Genomic DNA, 17,712 nt, shown 5'->3' with positions numbered 1-17,712 from the left:
GAGAGGCTTGGCTGATGATAAAAATGGGTGCTGTCCAAAGGATACAAAGGAAAGAAATGAACTGTTACTTTCCAAAGTCAAGTTCCTCACAGGCTCTGTTGCAACAGGACAAAGGGAAATGCTTTGAAACTCAGGAGAGGGAAGCAGGCTCAGATTAGATCTAAGGAAGAATTTTTTAACCAGCAGAGTGGGGAAACACTGACAGAAGGTGCCCAGAGATGTGGGAGGTGCCTCCTCCCTGGAAACATCCAAGCTCAGGTCAGGCAGGGCTCTGGGCCCCCTGAGCTGCTTGAAGATGTCCCTGCTCGCTGTGGGGCACCAGGCCCAGATGAGCTCCAAAGGAGCCTGCCAAGCCACAGCAGGCGAGGATTCTGCTTGCACTGCGTGTGGAACGCAGCCAGACTGGAGACTGTCGGAGGGGGCCCCACAAGAAAACCCCTCCCTGGCGCTGCTGCTTCCCCTGCAGCCCCTGGCCCTCAGCTGCAGCAGCTCCTGGGCAGCCCAGCGCCGCTCCTCGTCCGGCTCCAGGCTGCACTCGAGGCAGCCCCGCAGCAGAGCCGACAGGCGCCGGGGCTCCTGCAGCTGCGGGGTCCCGTTCTGCCGGATCAGAGCGCGAGCCTGCAGGGAAAGCAAACTCAGCGCTCTGCCAGCTCCCTTCACACCCACACGGGCTCACATCCAGCCCGGGCCTCAGCCCCAGCTCCAGGGGCACTTTCCTCCCTGACACAGATGCTGCTCAGAGCTCATTTTGCTATGCCAGCCAAAAAACCCAAACCCTGGGGCTGCCACAGCTACGGCAACATCCAAATGATCTCGCCTTGAGAGCCAGTTTCATTGGTTGTTTTTGTTAGTAGGAACCTCCATCAGAAATAGCACATTTTGCTTCTCCAAATGTGGACACCAGCTTTACAGGCCATTTTCCAGAGTCAGTGTGGTCTGCCTGTGTTATTTCAGAGGATTCTTACATCAAGTGCATCTCTGCAGTGCCACTGACACTCAAGTAAATGCATTCCTGATGCCCCATCCCAGAAACTGCCAGGCAAGAAACAGGAGGTTTGTGATGCTGAAAGCTCAGGCTTGGTGACACAGAGAAAGTAGCTTGGACTAGGAAAGAAATATGTTAGACTATGGGGATGTTAAACAATCATCTTCCTGTTCTCAACAAGTTTCCCAGTGAGAAGAATCAGGGGGAAAATCATCTTGCAAAATGTCCTTTAGAAGCTCCTGCAGAAACCTTGTTTTGTTTGGGGCTGGGATGTGGGGTTGGTGTGGGTTTTTCTTGCAAGGTAACATTAGAGCTGATGCACTTGCTTCACATTTCCAGCTCATCCTCACAGCCAGATGAGCTGCAACAACTTAAATCCCAAAGCAAATTATTGCTGGAGATTGCAGAATTTTCATCTGTGTTGGTGCTGGAGTCCTCTGGGAATTCCCTTCCCATGTGCAGAAACCTCCAGCTGCTGCTCCCAGTGCAGGGTCCCCCTGTGCTCACAGGCCTCTGCAGCCACTGCAGAATTTACCTCTTACCATGGCCGCCGTTTCCCTGAAGTAAGGAGGTTCTCCTTCCACCATCTCGATGGTCACAGTGCCAAAGGCCCAGATGTCCACCTTGGGGCCATAAGGAGACCTGGTCACAACTTCTGGGGCCATCCAGTGAGCAGTGCCCACCATGGAGCTGCGCTGGTCCTGCTCAGGGCTGAGCTGAGCGCAGAGGCCAAAATCAGCTGAGGACAGAAACAAATCCTGTCAAAGGCAGCTGGAATGAGGAAACCAAGCACTAAGATTCCCCACTCTCAGTCTGAGAGTGCAGTCGTGAAGTCAGCTGGAAAAGCCCTCAGGGCTGTAGCCAAGGAAAGATGGAACTGGACCCTTCAAGAAACCATTGAGGAAGGGGCGGGGGATGTGAGAGAGAAGAGGGGAAGGAGGCGGGAGGAGGAGCGGGGAGGGGGGGGAGCGATTGAACCGGGGGAAGAGAAGGGGGAGATGAGGAGAGGAGCAGAAACAGGAAAAGGAGCGGGGACACCCGGCCTTCATCGAGGTGTTCACGGGGGGGCCAGGAAGATGTGGAACCCCCAGCCAGGTGTGTTCCCAACACGGGGGGCTCTGACCCTGGGGGTCACCCGGGATTATCCAGCGTAGATCCTCCCACGGGGGATGGAGCTGGAGCGGCGCACGGAGCTCGTCCCGCACCGGGCACTGCGGGATCCGCGGGCAGCGACCCCTCCCCCCGGGCCCAGCCCCCACCCTTTGTCCCCCTCCCTTTGCCCAAATCCGTCCCATCGCCCCCCCCCCCCAAACCCTTCCCCATTGCCCCCCAATAAACGGCCCCGGGCCCAACTGGGAAGCTTTATTGGGAGCACTGGGAGCAGGCACTGGGCGGGGGCAGAGCGCCAGCGGGGCTGGGGGGGACACGGGACCCCCCCAAAATCAGCGGAGCGGGGGGTCCCGGCCGGGCCCGAGCCCACGGGGAGGGGCTGCGGCCGCCGCCGGCTCAGGAGCTCTGTGGGCACAGAAAAGGGGGTGACACCGGGCTGGGGGCCCCGGCGGGAGCGCACACGCTCCGCCACGGCGGGGACGCCACCCCCGGCACCCGCCCTGACCTTCTTGCGCAGGGAGAAGCCGAGCCCCAGCGCCAGGAAGACGAAGCCCAAGACGAAGCCCCCAGTCCCCATCAATGTCTTGATGCGGGCGGCGTCCGGCAGCATCTCTGGGGGGTCCGCAGGGGTCAGCACCCCCAAAACCTCTCACCGACACCCCAAGCCTCTCCCAGCGCCCCCTCCAGGCTCGTTCCAGTCCCTCCCAGTCTCATCCAGCATCCTCCAAACCCCCTGCCCTTTGCACCCAGCACCCCCAAACTCCCTCCCAGTCACACCCAGCGCCCCCAAACTCCCTCCCAGTGCCCATCAGGACCCCCCCAAGCCCATCCCACCCTCCCCAGCATCCCCCAAACCCCTTCCCAGCCCTTGCCCAGCCCCTCTCCCAGTTCCAGCCCGGCTCTCTCCAGCTCCCTCCCAGTGGCTCCCAGCACAGCCCAGCGGCTCTGCCAGCGTCCCCAGGGGCTCCCCCGTACCCCAGTGCCGCCTCAGGGGCTGCTCCAGGCTGACGTGCTCCACCTGGCAGCTGTAGCTGAGCCCGCGCCGGGGCGGCGTTTCCAGCAGCACCAGCAGCTGGTAGGTCCAGTCCCCGTTGGGGACCACGTCGGTGGCCACCACGTGCTCCGAGAGCTCCTGCTGGCCCTGGAACCACCTCACCTGGATGGCAGCAGGGTAGAAATCCATCACGGAGCAGAGCAGGCGGCCGGGGCCGGGCTGGGAGCTCGAGGGGGGAACCAGCGAGATGGACACGCTGGGGGGCACTGGGAGAGACAGAGAGAGAGAGAGAGAGAGAGAGAGAGCGGGGACACAGTGGGATCAGCTGGGGGGCACTGGGAGAGAGAAGGGAGGGCTGGGCTGGGCTGGAGAGGGACTGGGAATGGACTGAAATGGACTCGGAGTGACAGGGAATGGATTTGGGAATGTGGTGGGAGGGAGTGGGAGAGACTGGGAGGGAGTTGGGTGACACAGAGAGATGGGAAGGAATGGGGGAACTGGGAGAGAGGGTGGAGGTCTATGAGTGAACTGTGAATGAACGGGGAAGAGACTGGGAATGGACTGGGAGAGACTGGGGAGGAACTGGGCATGGTCTTGGAGGGACTGGAATGGCACTGGGAGGGATCTTGGTGGCACTGGGAGGAAGTGGGAATGAAGTGCGCGCCACTGGGAGGTCGAGTCCGGCGCGAGGCACTCGGCGCTGCGGATCTGCCTGGAAACAGATGAGTCATGAACATGATGCGATCTCATTGGTTGCCAAGCGTCAACTTTACGGGTCGCTGAAATGGACGCGCGGGGGGGCACTGGGAGGATCTGGAGACCCCGGGGATCGGCACAAGGAGGGCTGAGGGCTCTGGGCCGATGCCCATGGAGATTTTGAGGGGCTCCAGGGTCACTGGCAGGGCAGGCCCCGAGGGGACATGCTCTCCCTCGGGCTCACCTCGGCGCTCCGTGATGAACGGGGTAAAATTCTTGTACCAGCACCGGCAGAACCAGTCCACCGCAGTCCGTCTGTCCTCCATGAATACCGCGTTGCTGTTCCAGCGTTTGGCCAACTTCTCCCCATAGCGGGTGAACCCCACAAAGTGCCCCACGTCGCTGTCGAACATTATGAACTGATCCCGGTTGTAGATGGATCTCTGGACGTACCTCACCTTCTCCGTGCCGTTAATGAAGTAACACTTGGACTTTGTCATCCTTTGGAACACCTATGTGTGTGCAGAACATAGATCGCGGGGTGCCTCTCCAACACCCTCCCCCAGCACCCCCAGAGCTCCGGGGCCACCCCGGATCCCCACTCCGCACCCCCTGTGCCCCTCGGCCGCCATGGGACCCGCCTGCCCGCGCTGCCGCTTCCTCTTTGCCGCCCTTCCCCTATTTCCCCTTCCACATCCTCTCCCCTCCCACCTCCGGCCGCTCCCCAAATCACTTTGGGGTGCCATTTCCCCATTTTCCCACAAATTCCCCAATCCCCAGTCCCCATTGCGATCAGTTTTGAGGTCCCCCCGTCCGCTTTTGCCCGCTTCCCCACCCTCTCCCACCCCTCAGCTCCTCCCACTCTCCCTTTGGGGGTGCCCTCCTCCTCCCCCTCCATTCCGGGCTCCCCCCTTCGCCCCCTTTTCCCCCTTCTCCCACCCGTCCCAGCGCTTCCCGCCCCCCGCTCACCCGAGAACTCCGCGCCCGCACCCGGGGGGGCTCCCAGCACCACCAGTGCCACCAGTAGGGCCCCAGCTGCCGCCCCTCGCCCCATGGCCGGGGCCGGGCAGGGAGCAGCAGCCCCAAAGCAGCCGCGCTGCGCTGGGAGCGCCAGTCCGGAGCAGGGCGGGCTCGGCAGCGCCGCGCGCTCTCATTGGCTGCCGCCGCTTCTGGGCAGCGATGGGCCACGGGCTCTGCCCGGCAACCGATGAGGCAATACAACGCCCCGACCTCTCATTGGCCAAGCCTTCTCCTGCCTGCGCTGCCATTGGCTGAGGCCTTTCCGGGACGCTGCAGCCCCGGGCTGGGGGTTTTTTGGGCAGGGGGAACCTTGGGGCGCTGGGCAGGTGGGAGCTCAGGTGAGCCCAGCAATGCGTGCCCAGGTGCGCGGCATCTCAGGGCTGCCCGTGGCGAGCGGTGACGCTGGCCCGCTGCCAGGCACCCCCAGAGCCGCTCTGTTCCTGCCCCCCGCAGCCACACAGGGACAGAAAATGGAACCGAGGGTTCCTGCGTGGGGACAAGGACCGGGAGAGATCCCGAAGCAAATCCCACACGGGCACAGCAGATCCGGCCTGGGAACACGGAGGGAATTTATTACCAACCAAATCATAGCAGCACAAGGAGAAGGGAAAGAAATCTCTCCAACACCTTCCCCCTGCCCAAGACGGATCAGCCAGAACAGGGGTCACCAGGGCTCTTCCCAACGGGGCTCACTGTGGATCATCCAGCGCGGATCCTCCCATGGGGGATGGAGCTGGAGCAGCGCACGAAGCTCTTCCCACACTCGGGACACTTGCAGGGCCTCTCCCTGGTGTGGAAGTGCTGGTGAGTGACGATCTCTGAATCCCACCTGAAGCTCTTCTGACATTCCAAGCACTCCTAGGGCCATTCCCCAGTGTGGATCTTGTGGTGTTTGCTGAGGTCAGAGGTCCCACTGAAGCTCTTCCCACATTCCCCACACTCCCAGGGCCTCTCCCCAGTGTGGGTGTTCAGGTGTTCCATCAGGGTGGAGCTGGAGCTGAAACCCTTCCCACATTCCAAGCACTTGTGGGACTTCTCCCTGCCATGAGGCTTCTCCACCAGCTCTGAGCTCTGGCTGCATCTCCGGCCGCCTTTCTGGCTCAGGGCAGCTCTTTCCTCCCCACACCTCCCTGGGCTGAGTTTGCAGCCCCTCCTTGTGAGGGATCTCTGGGGCTTTTCCTCCTTCTCCATCTGGCCACAGCTTGGGAATGACAGACCCTGGTTTGGGGGAAACCAAGGTGCGAGCGCCTTGGAGTAGAGGCTCCTCCTGGCCAGGTCCATCTCTGGAACTCAGCAGGAGTCTTGTGTCCATGAAAAGCTCCACACATCAATATTTAGCCCGAAAAAACTCTCCCAGGAGCTCCCTATTGCTGATCTCTCCACTTTTGGGGTTCCACAGGTTTCCTTTCCTTGGGATCACAGGGGTCCAATGGTTCCAGGGGTTCTCCATTCTCCGGTGTCCTGCTTAGGGATGATCCAGGGGCTTTTGGGGGTCCATGGGGTCCCTTCTACCCTGATGTTCTACTTTGAGATCCCAGGGATCCCAGGGGTCCCTCCTCTCCAGGCTCCCCCCCTTTCCAGTCTGCTGGGGTCCCCCTGCTCTGGGATCGCCCCTCTCTGCTCTCCCCACTCTGGGGGTCCCAGGGATTCCCCTCCTCTGCTCTCCCGGGGGTCCCCAGGACCAATGTCCTCCCCTGCCCATACTGGGCAATGGCCACGTGGGCCCCCAAAGATCCCCTAAGGGGCTCAGCTCTGGGGTCCTGCAAGATCCAAACCTACACACACAGAGAAAAAAACCTCCCAGGGACACCAGATGATATTTGGGGTCAATTCCACAATCTGTGAACTCCAAACTCACCCCAATAAAAAACCCTCTCAGGGACCCCCCGATGGATTTGGGACGAGCTCCCCCTCCCCGCTCACCTGCAGGAGGAGCTGGGGGCGATGGTCCCGTGGGTGTGGCCACAGGGGGCACTGGAACCTCCTGTTCCTCCTGTTCCTGCTCCTGCTCCTCCTCTTCCTGCTCCTCCTTTTCCTCTCTCTGTCCCTCCTCCTCCTCCTTCCTAACCCCACCTCCTCCCCAGTTCCTGCCTTCTGTGTATTTAGAGTGGGGAACCTTGCTCGTTTTTAGAACTAGAACAAAGATCCCAGACGGAACAAGGCTTACTGCTTCTAGTCAGAAGTATCAGTGACTAAAGGTCACGTTTCCTTTGGTTTGGTGCCGTCCTTGTTCCTCCTCAGTGTTCAGGCTGGGCTGTGGGGTGTCCTTGTTTGCTGCATTTTCCGAGTTCCTCTTGCACCCTTTGGGCCATGGGCTGTGCCCTGGGAGGGTTCTTTGTGCTCCTTTGTGACACAGGAGAACCTTCCAGGCGGTTTCTGAGTGAGCTGCTGCTGGGATGTCACAGGAACAGTGCCACGTCCCCGTGGTGTTCCCGTTGCTGTGGGACACGGAGGCCTCAGTGCCCAGAGTGGCTCTGGGCTCGTTGCCGGAGGATCCTCCTGCCTGAGGCGTTCTCAGCAGCCAGCCCAGCTCTGACCGGTGTCCTTCTGTGCTTGCAGGTGTTATGTTTGCCCAATTATTCCATCATAAAAAACCCCCAAACAATATTTAAGGTAGCAGCAATTTTAATTAAATAGTTTAGCAAATATATAAATAAGGGATAATATGGTTCAAATAACAGCGCATAAGCAAAAACAACCGCGGGGTACGGAGGGCAGGGTTCAATTACCCTTGCAACTTCACGTACAATCTTGCCAAGTGAAAGTCGCCCCTTATATGCCATGTGTCAATGCCATCTCCTCCCATTTTTGGTTCGTCACTTTTCTGTCTCCGCCCTCCTCACCACCCTTACCACTCGGTTTGGTGGTCGCACAGGTCTTTGGGGGTAGTCACTGATGAAGGCCGTATAGTCTTCTTCATTGTCCTTTAATTCACCTTTGGGTTATACATGTGCACCAAGCCAGTATAATGTAAGCCAAAACTAAGATATTACTACATTTTAGCATCAAAGCAATAAATCTCTTATAGCGGGCATTTTCCTGGGACCCAACAAGATGTTCACTTCTCTCAGTTAATTTTTAGTAACTGTTATCTCTTGCTTTTTCCTCCTATCCTTGAACATCTGCCAGGAGAGGGGGGTAGAGCCCCCCCTCTCCCTTTCTTCTTTGGCATTACAACTTTTAACTGTTTTATTATTTCCAAATATTAATTACTGTATCAATATTGATGACTGTTTCAATTTTATCAGCATGAATCATACCTATTTACCACATTGTTCTCTCTCAGTGTGTGCAGGGCCTGGATTTCCTCCATTCCAAGCGGGTGATCCACAGGGATCTGAAGAGCTCCAACATCCTCCTGGGCACGGACGGCTCTGTCAGGCTGGGTGGGTGTTCCTGGTCAGGCACGGCGCTCCCGGGCTGCGGGTGTGGGGCTGCTTCCCAGGGAGGGCCAGAGCCCCACAAGGGCTGCAGGGGGCACTGCCCGGCCCCTGCTGCCAGCTGAGAGCGGCTGCCCCTGCAGAGAGCTCAGCAGAGGAGCAGGGTGCCAGCAGTGCCTTTGCTTTGCCTATGGCTCTGCCAGAGGGGCAGCAGTGGGAATCTAAAGCTCCAAGGGAATCAGTAAAAGCCACTGCATGAAAGCTGAGGGTTTCTTGAAGGGTCCAGTTCCATCTTTCCTTGGCTACAGCCCTGAGGGCTTTTCCAGCTGACTTCACTACTGCACTCTCAGACTGAGCGTGGGGAATCTTGGTGCTTGGTTTCCTCATTCCAGCTGCCTTTGACAGGGTTTGTTTCTGTCCTCAGCTGATTTTGGCCTCTGCGCTCAGCTCAGCCCTGAGCAGGACCAGCGCAGCTCCATGCTGGGCACTGCTCACTGGATGGCCCCAGAAGTTGTGACCAGATCTCCTTATGGCCCCAAGGTGGACATCTGGGCCTTTGGCACTGTGACCATCGAGATGGTGGAAGGAGAACCTCCTTACTTCAGGGAATCCAACGGCGGCCATGGTAAGAGGCAAATTCTGCAGTGGCTGCAGAGGCCTGTGAGCACAGGGGGACCCTGCACTGGGAGCAGCAGCTGGAGGTTTCTGCACATGGGAAGGGAATTCCCAGAGGACTCCAGCCTCAGCACAGATGAATATTCTTCAGTCTCCAGCAACAATTTGCGTTGGGATTTATGTTGTTGCAGCTCATCTGGCTGTCAGGATGACCTGGAAATGTGAAGCAAGTGCATCAGCTCTAATGTTACCTTGCAAGAAAACCCCAAACCAACCCCAAATCCCAGCCCCAAACACAACAAAGTTTCTGCAGGAGCTTCTAAAAACCATTTTGCAAGATGATCTCCCCCCTGATTCTTCTCACTGGGAAACTTGTTGAGAACATGAAGATGATTGTTTAACATCCTCATAGTCTAACATATTTCTTTCCTAGTCCAAGCTACTTTCTCTGTGTCACCAAGCCTGAGCTTTCAGCATCACAAACCTCCTGTTTCTTGCCTGGCAGTTTCTGGGATAAGGCATCAGGAATGCATTTACTTGAGTGTCAGTGGCACTGCAGAGATGCACTTGATGTAAGAATCCTCTGAAATAACACAGGCAGACCACACTGACTCTGGAAAATGGCCTGTAAAGCTGGTGTCCATGTTTGGAGAAGCAAAATGTGCTATTTCTGATGGAGGTTCCCACTGACAGAGTCGGCCAATAAAACTGGCTCTCAAGGCGAGATCATTTGGATGTTGCAGTGGCTGTGGCAGCCCCAGGGTTTGGGTTTTTTGGCTGGCATAGCAAAATGAGCTCTGAGCAGCATCTGTGTCAGGGAGGAAAGTGCCCCTGGAGCTGGGGCTGAGGCCCCGGAGTGGATGTGAGCCCGTGTGGGTGTGAAGAGAGCTGGCAGAGTGCTGAGTTTGCTTTCCGTGCAGGCTCGCGCTCTGATCCGGCAGAACGGGACCCCACAGCTGCAGGAGCCCCGGCGCCTGTCAGCTCTGCTGCGGGGCTGCCTCGAGTGCAGCCTGGAGCCGGACGAGGAGCGGCGCTGGGCTGCCCAGGAGCTGCTGCAGCTGAGGGCCAGGGGCTGCAGGGGAAGCAGCAGCGCCAGGGAGGGGTTTTCTTGTGGGGCCCCCTCCGACAGTCTCCAGTCTGGCTGCGTTCCACACGCAGAGCAAGCAGAATCCTCGCCTGCTGTGGCTTGGCAGCTCCTTTGGAGCTCATCTGGGCCTGGTGCCCCACAGCAAGCAGGGACATCTTCAAGCAGCTCAGGGGGCTCAGAGCCCTGCCTGACCTGAGCTTGGATGTTTCCAGGGAGGAGGCACCTCCCACGTCTCTGGGTACCTTCTGTCAGTGTTTCCCCACTCTGCTGGTTAAAAAATTCTTCCTTAGATCTAATCTGAGCCTGCTTCTCCCTCCTGAATTTCAAACCATTTCCCTTTGTCCTGTTGCAACAGAGCCTGTGAGGAACTTGACTTTGGAAAGTAACAGTTCATTTCTTTCCTTTGTATCCTTTGGACAGCACCCATTTTTATCATCAGCCAAGCCTCTCTCCCGCCTGACCCCTCTGACCACTGCAGCAAAGCAACTGAGGGAGCAACGGAGGAGATGAAGCCCTTGAGGACAGCTTTCAGTTACAGTAGTCAGGACAACTAGTTAGTTATGGTAGTTAGCACTGGTAGTTAGTTATGGTAGTTAGCACTGGTAGTTAGTTTATGGGAGTTAGGACAGCCTGTTTGTTATGGCAGTGTTTTGAATAAAAACTCTCTTAACCCTCAACTGCCTTGCCATGTCCCTTCCTTCTCCCGCTGTGCCTCAGCTGCCCGGAGCAATGTGAGGGGAGAGCGGGCCCAGCCTGGCCCAGAGCTGAGCCCCAGCAGAATCCTGGCAGAGCCCAGAGCAGCCCCGGCACCTGCAGAGTCAGCCTGGAAGGAGGCGCTTGGAGCCTTCTGGGCTGCACCCGGCTCTTGGTTACAAACTGGGTGTGCTGGAAAATGCCACCGGCTCTGCACGAGGGCAGAAGGGGCCCGGGGAAGGCCCAAGTGCTCCATGCAAGGGAAAAACCTGCTCTGGGTTTGTTATAAATAACTGGGTAGTGTTGGCTTTTGCTATTATGTATTGACTTCTGCAAATTTTTCTTAATCACACTGATTTTGATAGAGTACAATTTTGTCGTGGTTTCACTGACAGGAAGTAGGGGGTTTTTTTGGGGTATGCTGTGGTTACCAATAGATGCTCAGGTTTTGACATTGGCACCTGATGTAGCCACTGAGGTTCGGAGACACCTCTGAGAACACACAGGGGTTAAAAACCAGAGCTGCTCCTCTGGGAAGCTCTCTTGGGACTTTGAGGGAAAGAGGTCGGATCTCCCTCTCTCGTTCATCTGCTGCTGCTGGGCGGGGGAGGGGCAGCCATGTGGTAGGCCTGGGCCTGGACAGAGATGGGAGGTGAGGAAGCCCTTGAGGATGGAATGGTGGAAGAGCGCCAAGAGACATCGGGCAGCCACCCCCCACCCCCCCCCCCAGGGGAGAGAGAGCGAGAGAGCCGGCGTCTGAATTTGATAGCAGGCAGCCCAGGAGGAGAAGGGGGGGGTGCGGCGAGAAGGTGCCCGGCAGGGCAGCGTGGGAGTTCCGGAGCTCCAGACAGGCATGAGACTGAAATTTTTAACCCTTTCCTTGCATGATAGAAACCTTGCAAATGCTGGTCCTCCTGGAGCTGCATGAGAAGAGAGATAAGAGATGAGATAAGAGGGGATGGCCACGAGGGAAGTGCAGAAGACTCTTGAGTGGGAGGAGAGATGACGGAGTGGCCTTTTGGCTGGACTTTTCTTGTGTGGCCATAGATGGAACCATTTTTTTCCTGTGACACAGAGACTGCATTTAGGGGGAGGGAGTGCCTCAGAACAAGGAGGGTTCAGTGTGGGTACCCCTCAGCCCCAGGGATGCAAAAAATTTGGGGGGGACAGATGTCCCCAAGGAGAGACTCTGCCTTTTTGGAGTGAGACAAGGCATCCTTGAAAGACAACCCTAGAAGCAGCTCTGGTCCATGCACAGTGGTGAGAGCACTGGGCATGGAAGGAAGGTGTCATGATGGCAAAGGATTTTCCGGGCCATGCTGAGTGACATGGGAGCACACGAGGTTTCAGCGTGTTTCCAGGGGAAGCCTATGGTGCAAGAAGGACTCCTCTCCTCTTGATGAATTGAAGATTGAGTATTCTAAAGGGTGGTGCCGGGCTGAGAGTTGGTGATTTGGGGGGAATGTATTGCATTGGGAAATTTGGTGGGTGGGAGGAGGAAAATGCTTTTGTAAAGTTTTCATTTTCCTTATGTTTTTTTTTTTCTTTTCTTGTAGTTTAGTTAATAAAGTTTTCTTTATTTCTAAGCAGGAGCCTGCTTTGCTTATTCCTGGTGACATCTCACAGCAGACACCAGGGAGAGGGTATTCTCATGGGGGCACTGGCATTGTGCCAGGGTCAAACCATGACACATGGGAAGGTTGAATGGGAAACCCACTTCTGTCCTGGCAGCACGGGTGCATCAACTCAAGGAGGGAAACACTAACCAAGGGAGTTCCACTAAAGTGAAGGTACCTCTAGCATGTATGCCCAGGAAAGGGGGGCCCTGCCTGTAGCCAGGGAGAGGCACGAAAAACCAGATCTTTTGGACGGTGTGGATCCGATGGCTGGGCACATCAGAACCACAGAAATACAATGTCTTAGTTGATACTGGTGCTCAGTGTACCCTGATACCATCAGGGCATGTGGGGGCAGAACCTGTTTCCATTGACGGGGGGATCCCAGCAATTGACCCTGTTGGGAGCTGAGGTGAGCCTGACTGGGAAGGAGTGGATCCTTCCCAGAAACATCCTGTTGTGACTGGCCCAGAGGCCCCACGTATTCTGGGCATAAACTTCCTCTGAAATGGCTTTACAAAGACCCAAAGGGACTCAGGTGGGCTTTTGGAATAGCCGCTGTAGAGGCAGAGAACATGAAGCAGTTGAACACCTTGCCTGGACTATCAGAAAACCCATCTGCAGTAGGACTCCTGAGGGTAGAACAGCAACAGATACCAATTGCCACCTTGACAGTGCACCGCCGGCAGTATTGGATGAATTGGGATGCCGTGATCCCCATCCACAAAATGATCCATGAGCTGGAGTGCCAAGGGGTGGTCAGCCAAACCCACTCACCCTTCAACAGCCCCATCTGCAGCAAAGTGGTTTGCCACCATTGGCATTGCTAATGCATTTTTTTCCATTTCTCTGGCAGCAGAATGCAGGCCTCAGTTTGCTTTCACCTGGAGGGGTGTGCAGTACACCTGGAACCGACTGCCCCAGGGGTGGAAGCACTGTCCTACTATCTGCCATGGACTGATCCAGGCTGCACTGGAAAAGGGTGAAGCTCCAGAACAGCTGCAGTACATTGATGACATCATTGTGTGGGGGAACACGGTGATGGAAGTATTTGAGAAAGGAGAGAAAATCATCCAGAATCATCCCCATTCCACACCTGCTGTGCACCGCCCACTTTTGTTTCTGTCCAGGCACCGCCCCTTTTCCACACCCCATTCATTGCCTGCCCCTTCCCACGCTCCTATTCCAGCCCCCCAGGCCTCTCATCTCCCCATCGGCCATCACTCACTGGGCCCCGCCCCATTTCCCACAGTCCCATTTCTAACTCTTTTCAATCCCTGCCCCCTCCCTGCTCCATCGCTCCCCACTGGCTGCCCCGAGCAGTCCTCCCCCTCTATGGGCATGACTACAAGACCGATTGGCATTTATTGAATGGCTCCACGCAGGGTTTTGGAGCCAGCCTGGCCCTGGCAGGGCCCAGTGCAGGCTGGGGATTCGGGGGAGGCCAAGGGGTGTCCTGACACTCTGGGTGGGGCTCATGGATCAGGGTGGTCCCAGCACTTTGGGGGGACAGTGAATGGGGGGGCAGTGAAGGAGGGGTCCCAGTGCATGGGGGAGTAATGAGCCTTAATTGGTCTTATCCTAGGCAAGCTATGACAGCTCCAGAGCTCAGCCTCCAAGGGGACTGAGTGCCAGAGGCCAGCTCGCTCAGACCAAGGCCGCGGGTCAGCCCCTAGCAAGCAGGGAATATTCAGCTCTTATAGAGATTAGCCAGCTCTTATGATTTCAGCTTTGCTTGCTAGGTAGCTTGCCCTTGGCTTGAGGCTCCAGCAGACGGTAGAGAGAGGAGAAGGAGAAGACGCTGGCTGTTCCACAAGTATGGCTTTATTGGAGGGGTCCGTGAAGGGTCTCAGAACTTCTTCTAAGTTAGTAGGGGTACAGTATGCTACTTTTATAGCCTTGGCCCAGTTCCAATCTTGACCAATGGCAAAGGTTAGAGGGACCATAAGTGACCAATAGTAGGGTTAACAAGATATTGCCTTACATGGTTTTAGGAATAGGTTATAGGGTGGATGTCCCTGGAGTCAGGAAGCTTCTTTGCTGCTGTGTCAGCATTTCTATTATTCAGATTCTCCACGGGGCCCTGGCTAAAGCTGTGCGTTTCACCACAGGGGAGGCCCTGGTAAATTCAGGGGTGTCTCTGGTGATAATGGGGTATAGCCATGATATTTTCTGAAAAACCCTTTCCTTAGGATTTTTTCTCCTGAGAAGCTGAGAGGCCTCAGAAACAAAATGTAAACAATGGTTACCTGCTGCTGTGGAATGCAACAGGTGCATCTGTGATTGATGTCATGTGGTTGTTTCTAATTAATGGCCAATCACAGCCCAGCTGTCCGGACTGTCTTGGTTCTTGGTCAGTCACAAGCCTTTGCTATTCATTCTGCTTCTATTCTTGGCTGGCCTTCTGATGAAATCCTTCCTTCTATTCTTTTAGTATAGTTTTAATATAATATATATAGCATAAAATAATAAATCAGCCTTCTGAAACACGGAGTCAGCATCCTCTGCTCTTGTCTCATCTGAAGACCCCTGCGAACACCATCACAATGGGGGGTCCCGGTGATAACAGGGCGGGGGCGACAGGACCGAGCCCCAAGAGACCATTATGCTACCATTAAAAAGGCTCTACAGTGGACAAAAAACCTAGATAGATTATATTGTACTAACAAGTAGATACAAGGAATTATTATTGATATCAAGCACCATAGCAAAATAATTGTGATCAATTACCATGTGCAAAAGCCAATACAGAAATGCAAAAGCCAATTTTTATATTGCCATTTATAACACAGTTCTGCTGCAGCCACAGCAGAAAGCTGCCTCTGCTGCAAGGCACTGAGGGGGTTCATTCACCCCCTGACTTGCCACTATGTCCCTGCGTGTCCGTGAGTGCCCCCAGAGTGTCCCCAGAGTGTCCCCAGTGACATCACCCCAGGAATTCCCACCAAGAATATCAATGAAAATTCGCAGAAAATTCCCCACTTTTCTCCCAAATCCTGTGCAGAGAGGAGGGAGGGCACAGATGGCATAAGCGATGTCCCCAGTGATGTCACCACCCCCAATGACATCACAGCGGTGACGTCACTGTCCCTGCAGCAGTTTTGGGATGTCCTCCATGGCTTTTTGGCATTGCTCAGCCACCGTGCTGCTGCCGGGTCCACCATAGGGACTGAAGAGGAGGTCGTGGATGTCCCCAAGTGTCCCGAGCAGGTGATGCATGAACAGGCGAGTGCTGGCCTCCCACAGCTGCTCAGCCTCAGCCAAGGGGGCCTCCAAGGCCTCGGAGACATTGTGGGACGCCTCCTTTGTCCCCTCCAGGGTAGCCTCAATGTCCCCGGGCAGGTGCCGCATCTTCCAGGGGTACCCTGTGGCTTTGTCATACGTGGTCACCAAGCATTCCAGTGGACCCAGGGCCTCACCCGCCCACTGTCCCCTCCTGGTGGCTGCCCTTGCCTGGCTGGTGGCCAATATGGCCTCTCTCATGGCCTTGGGGGCTGCCACCACCTCATGGTGGCCACTGCCACATGGGCCTTTTGTGCAGCCACTGCCAAGGCCAAGTCCTTCATGGCCAGAAACACTGGAGGCCGCTGGGCCATGGCCATCACAGTGTGCATTGACATCCCCGGGCGGGTGGCCTTTTCCCACGGGTCCCCAGCCTGGGCAGTGGTGGTGGCTGCAGCACCGGCCTCAGCAGTATCCACGTCCCTGCAGGTGTCACAGAGATCAGCGGCCTCCCTGGCCAGCTGGACCCAGCTCTCCATGAGCATGGCCACCAAGTCCCGCCAGACACTGGCCCAGAAGATCTGTGGGTTGATGTTGCAGAACTTTAGGACTCTCAGGGACCAGGCCAGAGTGAGGACATTGAATCTGCCCAGGGATTTGACATCGCCATGGTCGAGGGTCTAACAGAGGTGCCAGGTGAAGTTCCTCAGGGCTGCGTGCAGGGACTTTGGGTACAAACGCTGCCACACGCACTTGTATGGCCTGGTCAGTGTGGCCACCACCTTGCCCAGGGTAGCCACCACAGCCACCAGTGGCTCTAGCAGCTGGGGAGAGGAAAGAGGAGGTGTCAGGGACCCCGTGGCACTTGTGGCCACCTGTGGTGGGCCCCTGTGCCCTCCCAGGGTCCCCTTTGTCCCCTCCTTGGAGGGCTCTACTGTCCCTTCTATCCCTTTGTCACCTCCTCGTCCCCTCTGCCAACCCCCCTGCCAGGCCGCTCATCCTCTCTGCCACCTCCCTGCCACCCTCGGTCCCTTCTGCCACCTCCCTGCCACCCTCGGTCCCCTCCACTCCCCTGTCACCTGCCCCCATCCTGCCACCCGCTCCTGTCCCCTTTGTGACCCTCTGTCCCCCTGCCCCCTCCCTCCACCCCCCGTGTCCACTCTGCCACCTCCTTGCCGGGATTGTCACACCTTGCAGGGGTCCATGGCCACTGGGGACACGCTGGGGACACTTTGGGGACACTCCAGGGGTCGAACACGGCCAGGGTGGTGCTGGCTGAATCCAGCAACACTGCGGGGACATGGGGACACTGGGCAGGTGGCACCAGGGACACAGCATTGCCACCAGTTCCAGCCCAGCGCTGCTGGTTCTGTCCCTCTGTCACCATAGACTTGACCTCACCAGAAAACCTTTTTCATGGGGGCCATTGATCAGCCGTTCCAAAACCAAATACTGGACATATGTCAACTCCCAAGGTGGACTGAAGACCCTGCATGGGTTGACCAATGGCCCTTATGAAAAGAACATCTACTAAATTTAAAACAGCTTGTGGAAGAGCAATTTCCCTTACGCCATATCTGTCCATCTTCTAGTCCCCGGAACACCAATATTCTGTATAGCTAAGCGAAATGGCAAGTGGTGAGCTATTATTGGGCAGTAAATGCACTTATTGAAGCTATGGGTGCTCTTCCATCAACTACAATGATGCCATTCAATTGGCCCTTAGTAATGTTAGACCTAAAGATTGTTATTTCACCATATCTTTACACCCTTATCATGTACCTCTGTTTGCCTTTTCTGTGCCTACCTCCAATCATGCAGAACCTCAGCCTTTGAGGCTTTGTGTTAAAGTCACCCTCACTTTAAATGAATTACAGAAACTGCTGGGTTCTTTGAATTGGCTGCATCCTGTTTTGGGTACATCCACAGAACTTTCACATCCTTTGTTTGGCTGACTCAGAGGAAACCCCCACCTGCATTCGCTTTGACAGCTTATCCCAGAAGCTAGAAGTGCCCTTGCACACTGTGCTCAAGCAATAGAAAACCAACAGAACTGGAGAGGGGATCCTGATAAATCTGTTTACCTTGCCATAATTGCTAAAAAATTTCAACATTTTGCTGTTCTGTTTTGATTGTTTGCTAATGATAAAGACCGTTTGCATGTGTTAGAATGGTTATTCTTACCTCACATAGCAACAAAACCTGTGTGGACTGTTAATGATATGTTCTCTTATTTAGTTAAGAAAGGTAGAAACAGATTGCAAACTCTCAATGGCCAGGATCATCATGCCATC

At 55.9% G+C, this 17,712-nt stretch overlaps 1 pseudogene; it reads left to right on the top strand.

Moving 5' to 3' along the window:
* Positions 1-17,712, top strand: part of LOC128945560 (uncharacterized) — a 1,627,138-nt pseudogene that overhangs the window by 1,208,560 nt on the left and 400,866 nt on the right.

The sequence above is a fragment of the Melozone crissalis genome, unplaced genomic scaffold (genome assembly GCF_028551555.1).
Source record: "Melozone crissalis strain CALT ecotype California unplaced genomic scaffold, PUWL_Pcris_2 ptg000066l_1, whole genome shotgun sequence".
Classification (NCBI taxonomy): Eukaryota; Metazoa; Chordata; class Aves; order Passeriformes; family Passerellidae; genus Melozone; species Melozone crissalis.
This window is presented reverse-complemented; position numbering and strand designations above follow the sequence as displayed.